The sequence below is a fragment of the Coptis chinensis genome, chromosome 8, assembly GCF_015680905.1.
Source record: "Coptis chinensis isolate HL-2020 chromosome 8, ASM1568090v1, whole genome shotgun sequence".
Taxonomy (NCBI): Eukaryota; Viridiplantae; Streptophyta; class Magnoliopsida; order Ranunculales; family Ranunculaceae; genus Coptis; species Coptis chinensis.
In genome coordinates, this window is record NC_141463.1 from 1651162 (window position 1) to 1666772 (window position 15611).

General features: G+C 37.6%; 1 pseudogene across 1 annotated transcript; it reads right to left on the reverse strand.

Moving 5' to 3' along the window:
* Positions 1 to 7425: 7425 nt before the first annotated feature.
* LOC147479246 (uncharacterized) lies at positions 7426 to 15596 on the reverse strand (annotated as a pseudogene). Its single transcript, XR_015203988.1, has 9 exons — positions 15531 to 15596; positions 15376 to 15441; positions 10514 to 10762; positions 9444 to 9514; positions 8867 to 8934; positions 8629 to 8778; positions 8235 to 8315; positions 8070 to 8159; positions 7426 to 7975 (listed from the first exon to the last, which is right to left on the reverse strand). The product of XR_015203988.1 is annotated as an uncharacterized LOC147479246 (transcript).
* Positions 15597 to 15611: the final 15 nt, after the last annotated feature.

The following is a 15611-nucleotide window of genomic DNA, read 5'->3' on the forward strand; positions in this document are numbered from 1 at the left end:
GTAGATAATAGTTGAAGAACCCCACTAGGTAAGACCGAAACTTATCCAAAGCATATACTGGCGAGAAACTTTTTCTCGGTGGTGGTATAGTTACATTGAGCTTCATTAAAGGTTTTACTTTCGCATAGTAAATGACAAGCGGCTTATCTTCACCGGCGTTGCTAAAATACGACTCAATAGCATAGTAAATTTCGCGTCACACATTAATTCAAAAGGTTTAGACCAATCCGGTGGTTGGGCGAAGTAAAAAGCGGCATCTTTAAGCGGGAGATTGGTTAAAGGTCGAGCAACTTTGAAATCTTGAATAAATCTCCTATAGAAACTGCGTGTCCTAAGAATCGTGAATGTCGAACTGATTTTGGTATAGGAAGTGAAGCAATTTTTCTATCTTAGCTTTAATCGAGCTTGATTTTAGTCCTTTGAAGCGATATGTCATAAAACTATTCCTTTTGTAACCATGAAATGACATTTTTCCCAATTGAGAACAAGATTTTTCTCTTCTGGCGTGTAAAGACCTTTTCAAGATTTGATAGACAACTATCGAAAGAATCTCCATATATTGAGAAGTCGTCCATGAATACTTACATAAAGCGTTCAACCATATCACTGAAAAATATGAAGCATGCGGCGTTGGAAAGTACCGGGTGCATTGCAAAGGGTGAAAGACATTAGATCTATATATGCAAATGTACCAAATGGATGGGTGAGCGTGGTCTTTTCTTGATCAGCGGGGGTCTATGACTATCTGAAAATAACTGAATAACCATCAAGAAAATAGTAATATGCATGACCGGCTAAAAAGCGTTCGAGCATCTAATCGATGAATGGAAGTGGAAAGTGATCCTTCTACGGTGGCGGCATTAAGTTTGCGATAGTTAATGCATATTAAGCCATTTCTTTGGGATCTGGCGGAAATGCATTCATCTTTATCATTTCACACAATTTGTAATGCGATTTCTTGGGGAACCGTGTACAGGACTCACCCAAACACTATAAAAATAGGGTAAATAATACCGCGTCCGGTAATTTTAAAACTTCTTCTCGTACCACATCTTTCATGGTAGGGTTTTAGTCGGCGTTGCGGTTCCGCAGCGGCGTCTTAGCATTTTTCTTGAAGGTGTATGCGATGGGTGCACCACCGATAGGTTCAATGCCTTTAATGTCATCTAGGGACCATCAATAGCGAGCGATGTTGTTGAATGACATTAATTAAATATGAGCTTCGATCGTCGATCAATTGTGAAGAAATGATAGCTGGGTGGCGACCATCGGATCAAAGTATGCGTATTTTAATTCCGAAGGAAAAGGTTTTAAATCAGGGGTGGGTGGAGTGGGTATTAAAGATTCTTGAGGAAAGTTATCATCTATGCAATAAACAGATTGATGTTCATCCAAGTTACTGGATATCACAGTCGTAGGGTCAAATAATGGTATTGACTATAATAACTCATTTACTTCTTGTGTATAATCATCGTCCTCAAACTTCGGATTAAGCTAAAGGAAAGAAATTGGTACACTTCATCTTACGGAAAGAGTTTGTTAAATACTTTTGCGTAATCTTTGTGAACCCTATTGACCTCACCATCAATGGGGCTGCGGAAGTTGTTTCATCAACTTGAACACATTCACCTCGACCGACAGATTTCCGAAGGACATGGTCATAGAACCATCCTACAGTTAATAATAACATTGGATTTGCTAGGAACGGACGTCCCTAAGATGATAGGAATGGAATCACATGCAACTTACGTATCCAAAATAACAAAGTCTGGGGATAGAAGAAGTCTTGGACTTTTACAGGGCGTTTTCCACAATTCCTTTTGGATACTTTATGGAGCGATCGGCTAACTTGTAGAGTCATGGTGGTAGGTTTGAGCTCATGAAGACCTAGTTGTTTAAATAAGTAATATGGAAGTAAGTTCACACTAGCTCCTAGGTCTAGTAAGCGCGATGGCCGTATATTTGTCACCTAAGGTGCATGGAACCGTTGCTTTCTACCCGGGGTCCTTGTATTTGACTATACCATTGTGTTGGTGATGGATGGAAAGCGTTGGTGAGGAACGCTTGTTGAGGAACATTAGTTCTCCTTTTGTGGTGCATATCTTTGAAATTTTTGAATGTTTTGGTAATAGTTTTAAGGCATCGAGAAAGGTAGGTTGATTGTCAAATTTTTGAAAAGTCTTTCGAATTTCAAAGCAAAATTCTCATCGAGGGTTTATTCTTTGCCTTAAGCGTCGATGCAAACGATTGCCTTTAGGGCTGAATTTGGCAGGGGTCTACTTGCTTGTTTCCTACATTGGTTGTTGACTTTGTTGGATGCGGGGGAATCCTCCGTAGGTTCATTATTAGAAATAGATTCATTGGAACCTTGAGTTCCTTTGGTTGATTATCGGCATCGTATTTGATTGTCTACAGTTTTCAGAGAACAATTCTTTCTTTAAGAATGTTGATGAAATAAAATGTTTAAAACTTAGGGAAAGGGAACTTGCATATGGTCAAAGAACTTGATGGCAAGAGAAGAAAAATCGATTCAAGGTAAAAAATAAGGTTCAATGGAAAAATCGGCTTCAAAAGATGCAATATGAAGCTAAGATTTTAGCGACCGATAAGTGTCCTCCAACAATGATGAGAACGATGAAGCACGCATGTCATTCACATAACCCTCGATAGGCCGGGAAGCAATGCCAGATCCAACAATGTTTGTATGCAACGGCTTCAAGTATCAAAGTTGGTTCCTTCTTGTACCTACATGTGTTCCAGACCCATCCACTTGACAATTCTTCCACACCTAGTGCATACATCGATTGATCCAAGCATTCCTCGAAAACCCTTGCGATTTTCAGCTAATATCCTAGCAAAGGTTCCCTTCCTTGGTCGCCTCAAGTACTCTTCCTCAAACGCCGCGGATAATTGCCTTGCACCAACGCTTCATAGATACATTTGCTGTGGAATCTCCAATTTGTAAATACTCATCCGTTGAATTAAAGAACAACCGGTTGCTAATCAGTAACCGCAGCTAGTCCCTTTTGTAACCCGTTAAATTGCTTCCAATCAATCCATCCACCTTGTTTTAAAGTAATCGTCGAATGATGCAACAATATGCAACATATACACCACCATCTCTAAAGCGTGTACTCTTTTGCCGCTGAGATCCACAGCGTTTGTCCTGGCATCCATCTTCAATTTTCAATGGTTGTAGGTCAATAATGCCCCGCCAAAGGGATAATAACTGCAACCTCTCCTCCTCCTTCACTTCATCATATCATCATTATGTCATCTCTTTACTCTTTTCCATGTAGTCATCTTCCAGGTACGGAAAATCTAAGGGAAACCGTAAGATCTAACTATTACCCCTAGATCCTCCCCATAACCTTTGGTTATATGCAATTTTTTCTTCTCTGACATTTTTCCTATTTTTTAGCTTGGTTGTGGGGAAGCATATGGTCGTTGTTTGTTTGATCTAAAAAAAGAAAGAAGAGTAAAACCGAAATATTAAAAGCGTAAAGGTCACATATGATAAGGTCACATGATACGTCGATTTTGGTCCACACTTTACCAATTGACAACAAATTTTATTAGATTTTTGTTCACTCTCCAAGTGACAACACATTATATCCAAATGTCTATCCAAATGTAAATTCTCAATAATCTCCAAATGGGCCACCATCCCCATCCATAATTCCATTGGTCGGAATAGTAAAAGGTGTGGAGAGGACTTTAAAACCGACTTTAAAAACCAAACCAACGGATGTTACATTCCGCCTCTAGTATCCCCATACACTATTCCCAAAGGCTAACCAAACCACTAAAAATGAGTGAAAAACTGAAAATGTGAAACAAAGAGTGAAATGATTGAAACGGTAATGTTCCATTTTTGAAACATACTGAACTTATAAATTTTAATTTTTTTATAACCTCATTTGTTTTATTGACATATTCATATCCAAACTCAAGTAATATACTTTTGAAAAATAATAAATAAGACAAACAACAATCATGAACAACACCCAAGTCCACGTCTTCGGTAAAAAACTAACTTATAATTTCTAAAAAAATTAGACATAACCCCTCCTTTGTTTAATGACATATTCATATCCAAACTCATCAAAGAAAAACCCGCTAATCAAAAAATTCCAAACAAATAATCCCAAACGCCATAAGACAAGTAATGGCGCACGGTTATTACAAACTACAAAAAATATCTACTGAGACCTCCTCCCCTTTAGGAAGGCTCGCAAGTTCCCCTACGTTGTTGTCCTCAAGCCGAGTTGAGCTTGAGGTACTCCACTTCCAAAGATTCTCCAACTCTTGCACGTGTCAAATTTTACTGCAAAGTTCGACACGCTTCTTCTTGTAAGTACTCAAAACTGCACGAGGACTCCATGAAGGACTCCACGATGGCATAACCGTAGAGAGTCAGAGTTAAGGAGCTCCCACCTTACTTCATCCCGCTTAACAAAACAAATGCATGTTAGGGGTTATAGTGAATACTAATAATAACAAATCATGAATAAATTCAAATCATACTAACCTCGCTAATCGCTTCAATCAGATCGACAAATATGCTACCACCGTGGCATCTAAAGTGGAATAGTATTCTCATATCTTGCCGAGAAGTAATCATGCTCCAATGCCAAAGGTCATCATCATCAAATATCCGTGGAGTTCTTTCGGCATCCGAATATCATGAAACACCCTCACGCCGCGGGATCGGTGGCAACTCCACCTCCCTGAAATGAATGTCGGGCCTCAATGCTCCGTATAACCCTTCAAAATTGGTGCCCCGTATAACGCACCTAGCAAAGAGACCTCGACCAACCCTCTTCCAATATAAGTCATAGTCGCCTCGTGAAAATGAAAAGCCGATCGCCCGCCCACTCATTCGGGTTTGCTCTATAAGTGAAAGAACAAAGAGAAGAATATCGAGGTCATCATATCTATAGGTGGTGGGTAAGGTATAACAATCTCTCCGGATACTTGCCGCCAACATCCGTCCCCTAAGGTACCATGCTGATGGCCGATCGACATATAATTATCATTCGCGGAAAAAGAAACCTTTGCTCTATGACACATATATGATAGTCTACGGCGACTCGGTTTCTCGAACATCCGAATATCCGCGATAAGGGTCCGAAAAGATGAAGGACTTCGGCCGTGGTTGCCACTTTCGGTTGACTAGCTCCTAAAGCTCAATCTGGCCGCGAAAGTGTTATGAATATTATGCGATAGGTCCCCATACCCCCTCGCACGATGAAGCCCCCATGCTTGAATATGGAATCGGTCATGAGTCTCATCCTCTTCCAACCTCTTCAACACAGGATGCATCACACCTAAAATGTTCGTACCACCAATACCGCCATCAATAGATAAAATACAATATCAATATATATATATATATAAACACATCTCAACATTAATAATTAGATAAATAAATGAAATGAAACAATAACTTAATAAATAAGACTTACCGGTATAATCCAAACAAAGCCAGCACAAATTGCCTTTTAGCGGCTTTAGTCAATCATGAGGTCTAGCCAAAGCAAAGGTATGCCAAGATGGATTGACCCTAAATATAATCCCACATCCTCTCTATCGCCCGGGGATACCGCCATCCACCGATCGTAAATAACTATCGATATCCAAATAATACCGCACTAACAAAGTAGAAGAGGAAGGCATCGCACATACTCGTGGATCGACTCCTCACCAATATGATAGTCTTCGGCTTCTCCTTGAGTCTATTCAAATATCTCAAGTAAACCAACTCATATTTATAGCTCCTCCCTTTAAACCGCCTCACCGATAATCTCAAAAACTCGCCTTGCTCATCATCTTCAACCAAATCAAACCTTCAAAGAAACTCATCACCGTAGTAAAACCTCTAAAGTTTCATCAAAAGGAACGACATCTCCATAACCAATTGGGATACCCGTGGAGCATTAGAAATCAAGAGGGTAATCCCAAGCTCACCCCATGGAAATGGAATGTGTGGGTAGTTTGCCACCACCGCCAACTATCCCAAATAAATAACGCTTTTGTCATTTTGTCCCAAATTAGAATTCAAAACTCCCAAAATGGTGTGGGATATAATATCCAGAATCGTGACAAAATTAGGATCCGTTTTTTTATTTCATACAACGCCACCACGACATTAACATTTGAAAGTGCACAACGACTTTCCATAAGTGTACTTCCTACATTCAACAAACACGCAATACGATATAATTACAACTATTTTTTTTTTTTTCAAAACAATGCTACAAATTCAAACTAATTACCTGAAACAACAAACTTGATATAAAACTAACATAAATAATAATAATTAACATAAAAAAAATCAAAAACTTACTTGAGACTCCGCCACTTTCGATTTGCTACATGCCGGACCGATGTTGACGCTTAATGGTGGGTGTTCCTCGATTTCATTAACGCTGTGGAAAATTGAACCCAAGTTCACTTTCATCCTCCTCGCCACATTACGGCGTTCTCGACGATGATCCTTTTGCCCTTTTTTGAAATTTTAACATTTCCAAACCATCGGAATGCTCTTCATGTGGTGAGGTTGGTGGGGATGGGTTGGGGTGGAGAAGTCATTATGAATGGAAATTTGTGTCAAAAGGTTGTTAATGGAGGCTACAAAATCGAATTTTGGGCCGGAAAGGAAGTGAAAATGGAGCCTTTGCTCCGTTCATTCATATTGAGCCATCGATGTTACATCCCGATGTTATAAAAATATCGACGGATGTTACATTCCGTGATCAAAACCTCCGCACGGAATCTAACATCCCGTCCGAAATATTTTTATCACCTTTGCATTGCAATAACTTCACCTTGTTTTTCACCGGGTTGGTGAAAAGGGAGGTGAAAAGTGATGAGGTGGCGATAGAGGGGGGGAAACTATCACCTGCATTGCAAATGCTCTTATAGAAATTCGAAAAGTTCCACCCCTAAGTAATTTTCCAAAACTTCGTTTGGGTCGTAGTGGACTGAATACTGTATGCCTTAACAATTGCTACTAGCCTACTAGTATATCACATAAGGTAGTCTGCTGGATATATAACGGTTGCAATGCTTCTTTTATTTTAAGTTGGAATATTTTCAGCAACCACGGGAACAACTTGGCCGGCGAGTAGATCTTAGTAAGCCAGTGGAACGAGAAATATAGGACTTTTAAATAATCCGTACGCACTTCCCAAAGGCTGAAAAGAGTATACTACGCATCCAAGGTCCAAACCAAGCAGCTGAGTGAGTTTGCGCCCAAGGTTGTGGGATGAATTCCCACCTGAACTTAAATAGAACCAAGGTAACCAAGGTTGTGAGTACTGAGTAATGAGTGCGGTTCTTTGTCGCTTTTCAATTGAACACCTCGACTTATGTAAAATACGTTTTATCTTTTCATGTGAAAGTTCTATATACAACAATGCCTTTGCCTGGAACTTGTGATAGACATCTACATAATGAGAGTTATATATACAGAGCTTAAATTAATATTTACTGAGAACATATTACATACACTTATATGTTCATGGATTTCAGAAGCCACAATTTGCAGATGCATCTGAAACCTCAAAAGGTACTCCAAGGAACTTGTGTATGGGATCAACTGTTCATCAAGATGAGGATTCCTGCAGGCGTAATCTGAGGGCGGAGGAGGACTTTTTTTGTGCACCAGAATAAACATATAATAACAAGAGTTGAATAAGAGCATCTCTTCACAATCATCTACTCTTTTAAATCTTGTAACCTGTTGCAGGTGACAAGGAGCTTGTATAATAATCTGGCCAACTGTTAGCAAATTCTGTTAATGGAAAAGCCTGCGTAATTTATTGAAGTCCATTGAACGTCAGTCTTCTTCGTTTATAGATTTAATGCCGATGGCAGTAGCTTAGTGTACACGGATAACATGTGGCTGTGGTTGCAAATGCAACTGCTCATCTTCGCCTTCAGATGAACTAAGGGGGAGGCTTTCTCGATCCTATAAATTAGACATTTGTGTTATTTAGTGAAGGTTGTATGTTAGGCTTGAAACTCTAATGTTTGAAAGAGGCCACTTTAAGTTGGTTGGTTACCTGCTGGCTACGACGATGTTGGATAGCAGTCACTGCTCTCACCATTATATAAACCGGAAGCAGAATCCCAGCTGTTCTTAAAAGTAACAGCTGTACGTGAAATTTAATAATAGTGTCATTATCTATCTGTGGCTCTACTCAGAGATGGTAATTATAGAACCTTACCATGAACAAGGTTAATGAATACTCTTCAGGCCCACTTATTATGATCGGCAGAGTGTGGCGTAGGATCAGGAGAACCATGAACTGAAAAAGAAAATCAAATAAGAGTGGAGAATGTAGAACAAACTCAAGGCAAAGAAGAGAACACGTTAATTCACCCAAAACTTAACGTGAATTTTCAAATAGATGATAAACATGCCTCTCCGTTTTCTTTCTCTACTAACTTTTGGAGTTTTCCCATTTAAGGGCAGCCTATTTATATTATTTGAAAGTTAGAAGTTTCAGAACCAACTGATCTTTCTAAAATGATCTCCATGCTGATATCATCTCCAAATCGAAAGACCACTACTGTCACGGTATATGTTGATAATAGATCAAGAGAGAGAGAGAGAGTTACAATTATTGCAACTGTCGACAACAGAGAAGGCTTCTTGTCGTGGTGCATTGAGTACTCATCATAGTCGGGATCCAGAAAATTACGATCAGTTGAAACCATTGCTATAAATCGAGGATTATGCAGATCCTTCTAGAGATTTCCCAGTTGCCCTGATGAAACACCATAAAAGGGCATAATGGTCATCTCACTGAAACAAAGAAAATAGGAAAAGATATGAAGTTTGCAAAGCTCAAGATACCTGAAATTCATTGGAACACCCCCGTAGTGGAACAATTTAGGAGGTGCTGTATAGCCTGGCTTAAATTGCTGCACATCAAACAGAAACACAACTGTTAAACATGTACTTCCCTATTTTAAAATGGATCCATAAAAAAATCTTAGGATTTGTTTATGCTGATAGCTTAAGTCTTGTATTATGTTAAATAAATCTGGACCTTGTGTGCTCATGTTGGTCACAGCAGGTTGCATTAGGGAAGTTCAAATATATGGCCATTACCTTCCCCACTGATCTAATTGAACATTCATATGTAAGGTTTCTTTTTTGGTTAATCACAAACTTATATAAAGTGCTGATAAGGCATATATATTGCACCTTGAGGCTCAGTGTCATGCTCTAGGACATTGTTACCATGTCCTTATATTATTGACTGAAAATTATATGAGCAAAACATTTATTTTTTTTTTTTGGTGGGAAAAAGAGTAAGAGCTTAGGTATTTAGTACCATCGCGAAAAAATAGCACAGGTACTATACTTATAATAAAAACATGGACCAAATCGGAAGCAAATCAAAGCCATAAAATCTCCTCTGGCCCACCTGGTGGCATATCTCACATATGGTGTCACCCTTCTCATTGCACCACTTCTGCACGATCTTCGATGAGCATACTGTAACAACAACCAAAACAGACAAACACACACACACAAACTCATTAGTTACCAACAGTAATCAGATAATTCTAAACAATGAGTCTCAACTGAATGAATGCACAAGTTTAAATAGCACAGAAAATGTGCTGGAACCATGTATCAGCCAAAAAAACCGTATAATAAAGGGAACAAAGACTCTTAGGAGTAGTTAACCTCTTTTTCACTAACAGTTGTGTTTGTTAATTCAGAAAATAAGTAAATAAAAAAAAAACAAAAAAAAAAAACTGTTAGGGATTTTAATTTGACTAGGTATGGAAAGAGTGCAAAAGGATTTTAACACTTCCAATTTACTCAACACTGAATTAGTTCAAAAATATTGGCAAGGAAATAACGAGGTTCAAAGAGTTTCCTCCATTTTTGGAAAGAAATGCTACTATGCTGTATAGATGTGCTTGGTATCTGTTCAAAATTTTGCACCGCTTTCCTGTCTACAAGATATCTTAACTAAATTCAAAATTTATGGTTGTCTTGGTAGGTAGTCTCACCACCAAAATCTCTTACCAAGAACATGCAAAGAATTAAACAAGACTTTGTTGCCACTTTAAAATTAGATATTTGAAGGTATATATTAGCTTTTCTGAGACAGATTTTGGTAGAGACCACCTACCAAGATGCACAAAGCCTTTGAACCCCTAAGTTTTAGTTCTATTCTGAACATTTAAGTTTTGCAAAATTTGCAAGGATACTATGCATGCACAGCAAATAATTTAAGTGTCCCATATGTCGCCAATTATTCAGGGGACTCAATTTGACAATTGTGTATTTTCACATTTGAGACATCACCTGGAAGCTGGGGAAGGTGGTTACAAAATCACTATGGAGACATGACTAATCAGCAGAAAGTAAATGGGTGATGCTAAGGCACAATATAGAATTTAATCATGGGTGAGGATAAAGGATTCATGATGCTTCCTACAAGACACAAATGATATGCTGATGAAGTAAAACTGAACTAACCTTCAAGCTACCACAGCAGGAACAGGGCGTTTCCATTTTGAAATCTTCATCTTCATCCTGGCAAATCCGACACTCCACCATTTTTACTGGGGATCCATCTCCAAAATCCATTTTATGGGAAAAGAACTGCGTTTTTTCAGCTTCAACGGCTGATGGTGTTACATGCTGAGACCGGCTTCTCTCTATCGTGGCTTCCAGTGTAGATTCAGTGAGCAACCGATCCACTAACAACACAAAATGATCCCCATCTCAAATGCTACTCAGAAACAACTTCTATATGAGATAGGTTTTACTAATTCACAATGCTTTGTACGAAGTTCTTTCCTTTCACCAGAAATCCTGCAAACAACACCATTGAAATTACCCTTTACAATGCAATTACAATAAGAACACTAGCAACCAAAATAAACTAATGAAATGCAGCTAAGAGATGATCTCCTACTTAAGCAAATGAATCAGAACATAAAGATGAAAACTAAAAATTAAATCATTGCTTATCATATACCAGATATTTCCACAAAGCAAGAAAAGGTATTTTTGTTAAATCTTGCAAGGCAAATTCAAAAATTTTCATACGTATTTTGCAGCAACCAAAGTAGCTGCAGAAATCAAGAGTTTCCCCACCTTGTCCCCACCCCGTCCTTCCTACCGCACCAGCTGCAATGGATAAGAGTTTTGAACCTCTTAACTCCTCACTACCCCTAAATCGAAAATGGTCCAAATACTTTATCGATCAAAAAAGAAAAGTTCCTCTCTATTGCAACCTCAATTTGTAGAAACATACAAAGTGTGTTTCATAAAAAAGAAAGAAGGAATGATAATGTCCAAAATGGACTAAAAATCAATATTTCCAAAAGAAAAGTAGAAACCTTTACTGGAAAGATAGGAACAATAATAAACAACCTTATAAGATTAAAAGCACAAGAAAATAAAGATACAACAAGCATACCAAAACATGAAAGCCTTAATAAAGGAGGAGGTATATTACCTGTCAAAGATCACCCTTTAATCTGCAAATAAAAGCACAATCCAAAGATTAGATAAATTTTACTGGCAATTAAAAACAGCTAACCTTATCAACATCATATAAAAACATTGATGACTAAGTATACTTCTAAATATAGAAAAATGTTAACAGCCCAACACTAAACAGAAGGAAATGAGACAAGCCCAACTTAGTAAACAATTTAAACAAGTCATAAATGACAAAAAAACATCTAAAAACTCAAAAAACAGCCCCAAGAGACCCAAGTTAGAAAAAGCACCATACCATACCAACAAAGTGAGACATAGAAAGACAAGAAAGAAGAAAACACTTTCATATATAGAAGTGGGAAAAAAGAAGGTACCTTTATTGAAGAGTCAATGAAAGAAGGAGTTTAAGGGGAGACTTAGAAGAAGAGAATCGGATATCTTGGAAGGAAGAAAGTTCATTTGAAATTTTTTTGGTGTTTTGGAAGGAAGCAAGAGATGGAGTGTCGTCCTTATTGGTACTACTACTCTGAAATCTGAAAAATGGTTTCAGCATTCAACAAATTTATATATTTCATAACAGGCATGCGTTTAATGGCTTTATTTGAAATTCCTCCCCTCCATTTTGGAGTTAGTTAAGCTTTTGTTTTCTTGTTTGTGTTACGCAGGGTTCAACCAGTTGACTAGTAAAATATCAACACTTTTTTAATGGTACCAAGAAAAACAGTATATTTCGAGTTTTAACATCATAGTCTAGTGCTTCAAACATGATCAAAATCTATGTTAGGGAGATGTGATAACAAATTTGCCCTTAAGAGTTTCCATCCCATTTGAAGTTAATTGTTCGTTAATCGTTATCAAGGTTTTTTGTTTGCCACGATATAGTGAAACTTATTAGGATCGAAAAACATAATAAATTTGTGGACATGCAACTATTTGCTATCCACAAAACCTCAAGCTTTTTTGCCCTAAAAAACTGGTAACTGCTCGAAAATGGATTTGACAAATAGAAATGTGTTGTTTGTAGACAAATCTGTCTACAAATTCGGACTCATCGGAAAAACTATTAAACTACCAAATCCCTTCAACGTGTTATTATAGCCAAGGATCAAATTGTGACGATATTCACAAATGAACTTTTTTGGATGTTTTGATGAGGTCTATAAAGAAAAATGTTATCTACCAAATTTGACCACCAGTCATTATGGGAGGTCCATTCCATATGAGAGGGTCGTACTGGTAATTAATTCTAAGTGGGAGCAGCTGATTGCAAATAACCATTAAGTTACTCTTTTTTACGAGGAAAGCGTTGGACTCAAACTGCAAACGCACGATGGCCACGAGCCCACAACTCCTTTTCCACTTCATATATTTACCGGTTTTGCCGTTAAAAGTCCCGCGCTTTGGTGACCCACTTACGTCTCGTCTTTTTTTCACGATATATATTACGACAAAACCAACACCTTCGTCGGGTTAAGCTTTATTTTCTCGTACACTCTATTGTCGCGTACCCCTTAACTAAGAACCGAATACCCTTTGTCTATGGACCCTTTTTCTCTAGGTAGGTAAGCACAAGTCCTACACCAGAGTTTTCGTTTGATATGGACAATGTGGCTACAAATAGTTTGACTCAGAGGTAAGATGGCTAGCCAGAAAGGAAAGGGAATTTAGTATTAAACTATGCCTAAATTTAATTATACAAATGTACTAACTAAATGTCATATTTTAAATGGTTTAGATCGAACCATATTACCAAAAGTAGTTTGCAATGTCAAGAACAAATATAAATGAAATCTTTTGATTGTGACTTGAATTGCCTCAACATATTCCTACATGATTCTATAGTTTGTTGAACCACAATGGAGAAATTTGAACAGATTCCCTTATCAAAAGGGGCCTACTTTATTATTGTTACTTCTCAATTCTCATGCTTCAGGATATACATACACAAATATAATGTATCAGAATGAACATAGTATCTATCAATATGAAAGACTCTTTAATCAACTGGTCAAGAAGGTCTAATAAGTTAATTTTGACTAGATGAGAGCCCAAAAAGTAGATGCATTAGTCGTGTTCATATTGTCAAACCAATTACTTATAGAACAATTGGTTAATCAATCTTTATGGATACTGTATGGTTGAACAAATTAACATAGAATACGTCCCATGGTTTGACTTGGTAGATATTAGATTCTTTCATGCATAAATTATATGGAATGGTTGAACAACTTTATTTATACCCGTGATGGGAGCATGGATTATTTTTAGTGTGGGTGATCTAAGTTTACATGATAATAGGAATTATAAAACCAAATAGATTACATGCATAAAACCATCATTAAGTAGGTGAATTGATGATCAATGGTGTTTGGTTATTGTTGGCTTTAAACTAAACTCTAATTCTTTTAGCTAGTTTTGCTAGGATCTTTATAGAAGCGACTATTTTACATGAATCACCACTTACAGAGTCTTATTAAAATCAACAGATGTCCTAGCTTTCTCTTTCACACTCTCTTGTTTAAGAAGAAAAATGAATTGGTAGACAATCTACCGTGATAGACAACTTGAAGTTTAAAGAGCAATGACACTATTATATTCTGCACCGATCTGTTATTTGTTCTAATTCGTATATTTAGAAATAAAAGCTCGTCAGCGTTCATTGTCACATATTGATTGATTGTCAAATAAAGTATTGAAATACTTTTGTAGGGAAAACCTGTGAATTTCCGCTCCAGTAATAACCAATTAGCCATGGCTCACGGCTTGTTTGGCCAATGCAGCAATTCTGTGTGAAGTGTTAAGCTGAGGAATGTGCTAAGATTGAGGTATAGGCGTACATCACATGCCACATGTATAGGAAGGGAGTCATTATGTCACTATCTGAGCCAACAAGTAGGTGAAGTGTTGGGGCTGAGCCAAGAAATTGGGCATGGTAAAAATTAGCAGCAAGCCGATTCAATGTTAACATGTTTATTGTGTATAACTCGAGAATTACTCAAAACAGCATGTAGCCTGATTTTCAAAGACCAGCCATTGAGATATATGGGTGAAAAATGAAAATGTTTTGAAATGCTTTAGCTTGTCCAATGAAAATGAGAACGATTTTGTCAAACACCAGCATTTGGCTCAAGTTCACGAAGGGATGCCTCATGAAGTCATGAGTCGCGTCTATAAATGCACTGGAATGATGGGCATCGTTAACAAAATATGTTTGAAGTTTTGCCAATCCCATCCTGAGGGCAAAACTGAAGAACAGATCACTGGGCAAGCAATCAGATAGTTTTACTCCTGAGTGGTTGTTGCTCTTGCATAAAAGTTCAGATATTTGATATATCACGTAATAGTACCTATCAGAAAACATTTGTAAGTGAAGCAAAAGATTCCCTTTCATTCTGGAGTAAAAATAAGGCTCAATCAGATACAAGAAGCTTGACTATGAAGTGATTAAAGGATTTAAAGTAAAATATGCTCTCAAAATTGCAGTTCACACAGTCTAGATAGATAGTATTCGCTTTAGACAATTCAAGCCGGAAAGGTACTTCGTGTTCTCACTGATTATTTTTCATGCTAACCAAATTGACCAACCTGAACAGCCAAGATTTAGCAGCACCCATGACCCATGTAGTTCCCTCAGGAATCAGAATAGATAGATTTGCTAATGTCTTACTTGTGCTAAATGTAAGTCACATTCATCAGTCCCTATCTTTACGCCTCTTCTTAGTTTTTTTTTTTGGTAATCACGCCTCTTCTTAGTGGTTTTTTTGCCAGTTATTTTGCTTTTGCCTTATCAGGAGCATACCCCATTTTCTGCAATTTTAGATGAACTCATTTTGCATCCGAAAAAGGTTTATGCAATCTCTATTAGGAAACGTTTCTAGCTATATTACCTTCCTCTTTGGCTTAAGCCTCTGCTTCTGCCGGCCTTTGTTTTTCTTCTTTTTATCACTTGAATCCTAAAAGTAATTAGAGCTAAACACACTTAGTAATATGGACAGGAGGCCAGACAGCTTCCTACTTTAGTCACATTTGACTGTTTACCAACTTGTGCAATAGTCATAGTTCGAGCATATCTCTCAGCATGAGTCTCTTGATCTTCTTCAATCTCCATCACTATTAAGCATTA